General features: G+C 39.2%; 1 long non-coding RNA gene across 1 annotated transcript; it reads right to left on the reverse strand.

Annotated features, from left to right (window-relative positions):
• Positions 1-781: 781 nt before the first annotated feature.
• Positions 782-6166, reverse strand: LOC133530922 (uncharacterized). The gene is made up of 3 exons (XR_009801397.1): positions 6102-6166; positions 3973-4002; positions 782-838 (listed from the first exon to the last, which is right to left on the reverse strand). It is a non-coding gene; the product is annotated as an uncharacterized LOC133530922 (long non-coding RNA).
• Positions 6167-8119: the final 1953 nt, after the last annotated feature.

An 8119-nucleotide genomic window follows, 5' to 3' on the forward strand; every position in this document is an offset into this window, starting at 1 on the left:
CTTGCTCTCTGTGTGTACTTTTATGATTATGACGAATCATATAAAGAAATTAAATATTTCTTTTGAAAATGTTTGTCATCGATATAGGTAAACTAAGCCCCACAACACAAACAAGCCATCCACCAATAGGGCTTGTGTTGTGGATTAGTACCCACAACACAAGCCTTATTGAGATTACTGTGGGACTTAGACAATTTGTGTAATAATATCCTATAATATTTATTTATTTATTATTTTATCAGTAATAAGACAACGAAAAATTTTTGAGCCAAAATCAATATTTCGACGTGATATGATTTAAATAAAGCGTAAATATTTTATTATACGTACAGACAACTGCAATAATTATAATAGTAAATTGTTATATAGGTATGTCTGTTTTACCTGAATCTACTTTTCCGATGTTTATAATATTAGCATTTGATTGTTCCTTTTTTAAGAAGTCGTTCATAAAAAATGATATAAATAAACCCAGTGTATTAGAAAATAGTCCACATTATTATAAAATATTATCAGTTGCCCAAATTTTAGGAAGTAATATTGCAACAGTAATATTCTGCAAATGTCATCTCTATTATAAAATGTCGGATGTTCGTGCTAACAAACTTCAAATTGTTGTCTCTTCTAATTATTATACTAGGTGCAACGAAATACAAGTAGTTAAAACATAATTAAATAAATTAGTTAAATTAAAAACTTACAAATAACAAAAAATGCTCTAGGTCATGAGTTCGTTTTGTTTTCAAAACGGCATATATGTAGGTATTTATATATTTAAAATTATAATCGGCTAAGTGGGTACCTGGTTTTTAGTTTCTGCGAAAAGTTTTTTGGCCGACTGAAAAACAAAAGAATGAAAAGTTTAATAAATGTAGTTCAATAACGTTGTTTTTTTATTATTAGTCCGCTTTTTCACTCAGTGTCCCGAATGAGTAAAATTCGTTCGTTCGGAAAATAGAAACACTTGCTCAATTGGTAAATGGTAAGAGCGAATATTTTCTCAAAACAAATGTTTGCTCAGAACACTGAGCGAAAACGTGACTTTAGAAATCAAGTAGCCTTACCACGACTGCTTTAGAAATGTCAACCTAACATATTCGCTAACGACTGCGTATCTATACAAAAAATCCACAACTTTTATCCGTATACGTACCCTATTCTGTCTATAGATGTCTGTTGTGTTGTCTGTTTTTTTATTCCGTAGACTAAAATGACGTTTCATATGTAAGACATTTCATTTTAGTCTACGGAATAAAAAACAGAATATAGGGTACGACTCGCTCCAGTTACGTAGATTTCTCCCTTTGGCGAAATTCACGATCGGTGTTATTAGAAACACAATAGATGGCGGAGGCCTTGCAGAGTCTGGCACGACAGCCTAATAAGTAAGCTCTCCGCGTATGGGATCTCGTCTGGCCTGCGCTCCTGGATCACTGACTTCCTGAGGGACCGATCTATTCGAGTTGTCCTAGACGGATGCTCGTCTGATCTTTTGGCTATTAATGCCGGGGTACCTCAGGGCTCAGTCCTCTCCGCAACCCTTTTTCTGCTGCACATCAACGATCTGCTCAAGATCAAGATCTTTGGGTACGCAGATGACAGCACAGTTACGGAGAGATACCTCTCTGACGCGAGGGCCAGTGAAGGTGACACCAAGATCCTCAGGGAGACCATGGTGGAACGTTTGAATCTGTCCTTGAACGCCGTGGCCGAATGGGGCGAAGCCAACTTGGTCGGATTCAACGCCACCAAAACACAGGCGTGTCTTTTCACCGCAAAACGGAGCCAGTTCACCTTGGCTCCCACTTTCCGAAATGTGTCCCTTCCCGTGACTAACACTTTAGAGCTTCTTGGTCTAAGTTTAAAATCGAACTTAAACTTCGGGTTGACTATTGAGTCCAGGGCTAAAACTGCTGCCAAAAAACTTGGTGTCCTATTTAAGGTGAGGCGGTATTTCACGCCGAAACAGCTTCTCTCCCTATACCAAGCACAGGTCCGCTCGAGCATGGAATACTGCTGCCACCTATGGGACGGTTCCACCAAATATCAGCTGGCGGCCCTGGACTCGATAGAGCGCCGGGCTCATAGACTTTTTGGCGATGACCCATCTATCAAGTCAAAATTACAGAGCCTTGAGCATCGCCGTCGAGTCGCTAGCCTATCGGTGTTCTATCGGATACATTTCGGGGAGTGTGCACAGGAACTGCACGATCTGATCCCACCTTCCCCTTTCCATCATCGGACTTCCAGGCGTGGGGAGCGAATGCACCCGTTCGTGGTACACATTCCATTTGTTCGCACTAAACGGTTTGCCTCCTCTTTTTTGTTACGGACGGCTAAAGAATGGAATGCGCTCCCGCCCTCTGTATTCCCTGATAAATATGACCTCGGTCTCTTTAAAGCAAGAGTGAATAGGCTACTACTGAATCGGTGAGCTCCATCTTAGGCCCTGTCTTCACTTTCCATCAGGTGTGACTAGAGCCAATCGCCGATCAGTTTTTAATAAAAAAAAATAAAAAAGAGGCCTTCATGCGATTATTTGTGCCTAACCAGCAGTGTTGGCCGAAACGTCAATACAATTGACCGTTAACCATTACAAATTGAACCGTAACTTGTAACCGTCCGTTACGGTTTACGTCTTTTTAGCTTTTTAGCGGCTGGTTAGCGTCTTGACAGCCCGCTTATTAAATATTGGGTTGCTGTTACGATAGGGAGGGACAAGTAGCCCTAAAAGTCGGGATATTTTGTGTTTTAATGTTCTTTGGTGTATTGCGTCTTTAATTCTAGTTTTTTGATTTTTTTCTTTTTTTGCATTTTTTTTCTTGTGTACACTAACCCTTAGGCTATTAAGATACATTCTACTAACACATCTATAGATTATGTTGGTCCGAAATAAACAATTTTTATTTTTATTTATTTTTATTACTTTACGGTTCAATTTGTAATGGTCAGTGGTTAATTGCAATTACCGTTCGGCCAACACTGTTAACCAGGGCTATAACCGCGAAAATCAAAGTTCGTCAATTGCGGGCATTTTTCTCTGTCACTCTAATTAAGTAATAGCAAGAGTAAAAGAGAAAGATTCCCGCTATTTGCGCGCGCGCGGACTCTCTGCTCAACTCTGTGCTTGAAGCACACCCAAGGCGGGCAATTGGGCTACTGATGATTGAGTGTAAGAGAGTGATAGAGCGAGATGCCTGTAAGTATCATTATATAATGTTGTTATTACTATTAGTATTACTGTTTCGCAATTTGTGCCGCTGTGGCTCTAGCTGTTAAGGTAGTATTATAAACTTAAATAAAGAAATAAGGAAACTTACTTTCTATACATCTCACTTGCTCTGATATGCAAGTACGAGCGAGATGCAGATAAAGAAAGTTACGCACACGCTACCGAATATGTCAGTGTCAAACCGGTGATAGATAAAGAGGAATATATACGTAATATTATTATGCTCTAAATTCAAACAAAGATGTATGGACATAAAAGTAATTAATTTAATATTAATGAAAATGATATTAAAAAACCGGGCAAGTGCGAGTCAGACTCGCGCACGAAGGGTTCCGTACTATTATTTATAAAAACGGCAAAAAAATTATGTTTGTTGTATGGGAGCCCCCCTTAAATACTTATTTTATTCTGTTTTTAGTATTTGTTGTTATAGCGGCAACAGAAATACATCATCTGTGAAAATTTCAACTGTCTAGCTATCACGGTTCATGAGATACAGCCTGGTGACAGACGGACGGACGGACGGACAGCGAAGTCTCAGTAATAGGGTCCCGTTTGCCCTTTGGGTACGGAACCCTAAAAAGGAAATAAAAAGAATGCAAAACCATATTTTGATGATTTTTTTTTTCATGTATTTTTTGCTTTGTCGAGAACAAGCGGTTCAACAAAGCAAAATAATTATATTAATTTAAAACAAGCTTTAATAATGATTTCTAATCGCGTTAATTACTTATACTTACCAGTGCAGTATTTTTTGCTTCTCGCATAGTCTGAAAACACAAGGGTAACGATACTATCCAAAAGTACATTTGTTACTAAATTAATAATCTAGTATAAGTAAACTTAATTATTTTTAATTTAGTTAACAGGGAATTATACTACATGATCGTCCATAGAAAAAGAGAAAACGTTTATCTACTTCTATGGTAGTTTATATGACTGCTACATAATAAAAGGCATTAAAATACACGAGTGTGGGGAGATCACACTAGTGTTTAATGCCGAATTATGTACAGTTACATACACTATTTTATCTACACACATATTATAAACTTTCTATGAAATATTCACTAACCCAAATTACAGCCTCGGTTTGGGCATCATTGTTGCTCGTTTGGCGGAACTCGCGGATATGTGGTGGCGTCACCGAAATATTTTTATCGCTTATTTTACACGAAACTTTTGCTATAGTAACCTTAAAAACAACAAAACGTATTCATTTTATACTTCAAACTAATAAACTATTTCCGTGTCATTCGATACAAACTAAAGGGTCTCCCCAAACTAGTCGACGCCGTTTCGGCAAATTGCGTACGGAAAAAGCTTTATGTCAACGCAATAAGAGCGAATAAGTCGTAGATCGGCTCGGCCCACGCGAAACGACGTCTTTCGACGGGAAAACGGCGTTTTGCCGTAAAGCTGTTCGCATTCGTACGACGCTGTTTGCAGCCTACCGCACACGTTCGCATTCATAAATCTCCTTATACCGCCGTACGGTGCCGGAAAGAGTTGAACGGCTCCGATCACGGCCGAGTACCTACGATAAGGACCGGTCAGAGCTGGCGGAAGCCGATCAGCGTCTTAGACGGCCGAACATAGCTGACGACGGCCGAACAGAGCCGATGACGGCCATAATAATCGTAAAACATTTTTGGATCGAGTCTCAAACGAGGATATCGTAAATTAAATTCACCTTCACTTAATCTATATTGCCACAAAGAATCAACCCACGTTCGCCTCCGCTTTTGCTGCTGTTCTAGCTCTTCCAACAAGTAGGCTACGATAAAAATGCTGGTAAGCCTTTTTTTTCCATGCCCGTCTACGTAAAATATCCATCATCACAGGTTATTATACTTATTATATAATATGTAACAATTACCAAGGAAAATAATCTTACAGGTCTGTTCAATTTCAAACCAGTCTCCAAAAATGAGATTTACGATTGCCGGTCACCCGCTGTCCTACATCTGTTCGTCGGACTCAACGGCTGTACGTGTGCTGTCTGACGTCTCGACGGCAGGACGGAGCACGGGAGAGCCGACCGTCGCATTACAACTGTTGCGATAGCAAGTCGCAGGCTATCGGGCGTCTCTACGGCCGCAAGGAGGATGAGACTGCTAAACGCAGGTGTCCAACCGCGGAGACGGTCGATCGGCTAAATGCGAATAGTGTGGTGTAAAACACTCGGCGAAAGCCGACTCCGCGTCGACTGGTTTGGGGAGACCCTAACATGCGAGATATGTCAAAATTTTATGCAATTGACATTTCATTTCGAAGAAAAAGGCATCTCGACTGATATTAGAATAGAGGCCAAATCGAATTGCTTTTTTTTCAGAGATGTTCCAAATTTGAATGTATAACCAAATCGATTTTGATTTAGTTATGAAGCAATAACAACATTATCACAGATAAGAAATTTGTTGTAAAAAAACAGTTTATCGTAATGTTGGCCATTATTTACGGAATTTGAAGGCATCATAGAGGATTTATGATATGTGTGTAGAAAAATATTTTACAGTACATATTATGGTGCTACTTTATCGCACTAGTGTGAAAATTAGCATATTACGTTACTGTGCCGAACATTTAAAGGGTCATATGTACTGTAAAACGTTGTACGATACATGTGCGAATAGGTAATTCGCAACTCGTGTCGATTTAAAACACTCCCTTCGGTCGTGTTTTAATTTATCACCACTCGTTTCGAATTTCCTATTTTTCGCACTTGTATCGTAATGTACATATGGTGCGTCTTTCCCGCACGCGTGCGTACTGTAAAAAGTTGTACGATACACGTGCGAATAGGTAATTCAGTTCGAAAAAAAAACTGTTTTGACTAGTAGTCAAACACCCTATTTAGCTACATTACCTTAGCATTTTTTGATCCTGTCAAAAGTTGTGGTTTGTGCTGCAAAGTGAACCAAACTATTAAAATGAAGTACTTTTAGAAGAAAATGTAATAAGTATTTGGCAAAAATTTCATTTTTGGTACAAGCTTATATCGCTGACTGTACTTTTTTTTCCACAAGTAACTAATACTCATCGAGACAATTCTAAAAACCTCAAACACAATTAGGTTACGTTGTTTTATCACAAAGTTCCTATGGCCACCTCCTGTCTCCATCATGAGATCATCTCGATGGTACCATAATATTGCATTGTCACCCGACTTACATATGTATGCAAATTTTCAGCTTCATCGGAAACCGGGAAGTGGGTCAAATTTAACTTGCAAGATTTGATTACAAACAGACAACGGTCAGGTGAAAGTAAATAAAAGCTTGTAAAATACCTACTTATGATTGTCGTATAAAATTATTTAAATGAATATAGTTAAAGTTGCATACATTTCTAGTTAATGTAAGGTGAGGGGGGGCGAAGTGCGTCATGCTGTGTAGTAATACTACTACTACCAATAAAACAACAAGCTACTGGTATTCTATAAGTAGTTCTCGATATATTCAAAGTAGGCGCACTTAGACGGCTCGAACAATGTGAAGGGTATAAAGACTATGCAATTATTAAATTTTAAAATATCTAGTACTATCAACCTGATTCGAAGACTGATTGAGACACGTTTAAGATCTTGGAAAGATCGTTAAAAGATCGATAACTTAACGACATGTCAAAATTGACGTTTATTTCGATGCCGCTGTGATCCCAATAAGATCTATCTACGATATTTCTAACGTCAAAGGGACATTGGTTGCCCGAATCGAGCTGCTTCTGTCAATTATACGACATACATACGATATCTAAATGAGAACTTATCTCGTATCTCATTCTTCGAATCGGGCCGTATGTTTGTGTCAATAATATCAGAATAACTTACAGTCAACTGTAAAAGGAAATGGTTCAAATTTAATCTGATGTTAACTAACAGGCCTGTAATTTAAGGTATGGATTTTTTTATTCGAGGTAGGTATCATAGTAATTCAATTTCATTTTATATCATTAAAATTATCATGTGAAAGTCCAAAGTATCAACCGGGAGGCGATGACTGACGAAATTTGCGCCTGGCTGGCGAACCACGCCGCGGTCTATAAGCGTTCTTGGCGTCACGAACAGGAGTTCTTACGACGCCTTTAAGATTTCTAGGCGTTTAAAAGGTTAAAGTCGTTTAATAGCTTTCAACTCAATACAACGTAGGAGCTGTAAAATTATTGAAAAGTGCCATTTTCTTATTATATAACTTACTATTTCGAGTTGCTTCTCACAATCCTCAACTGTTGCCTCAACTGCTTGTAGTGTTCTAGCATTTAGACGCTGCACAGAAAAAATATTTATATAATATAATATAATTCAGCCTTTATACGTCCCACTGCTAGGCAGGTCAGATTCAGAGCACGAGTGCGGGCACGCGGGGCAATCCAGCAGGTGAGCCATGGTTTGTGGTGCAGTGTCGCAAGCACATTGGATAGAGTGGCCACGAAGCAGTCCCTATTCGACCATGCTCTGTTTACAACGGCCAACCTGAGACCTGAGCCTGTTCATCGCCTTCCAGATGGGCCATGGTTCTTTGTGGCCGGGTGGTAAATGCTCCGACACTGGCACATATATGTCTGTCTGTCTCCGCCAAAGTGAGATGCCACGGTCCGGGCTGTCAGTACCGCTGCTTTCTGGGCATCCACTGTTTAGGGGAACCTCGACACGAGAGAAGAAGAACTGCTAGGCACAGACCTCTAAGAGAGGGCTTGGGCGATAGCTCCTACGCTGGCTGCACATACACCTTTAAATTCCTTCGCAGATGTATGTAGGTTTCCTCGCGATGTTTTCCTTCATCAATAAGTATTTGAATACTGATAATTCCAATGTAAGAACAATCAACGAGATACAGTATGTAATCTATCAGACTGTTACTAAGTTATGATGATTTCAATATCTTA

Source organism: Cydia pomonella, chromosome 24 (assembly GCF_033807575.1).
Source record: "Cydia pomonella isolate Wapato2018A chromosome 24, ilCydPomo1, whole genome shotgun sequence".
NCBI lineage: Eukaryota > Metazoa > Arthropoda > Insecta > Lepidoptera > Tortricidae > Cydia > Cydia pomonella.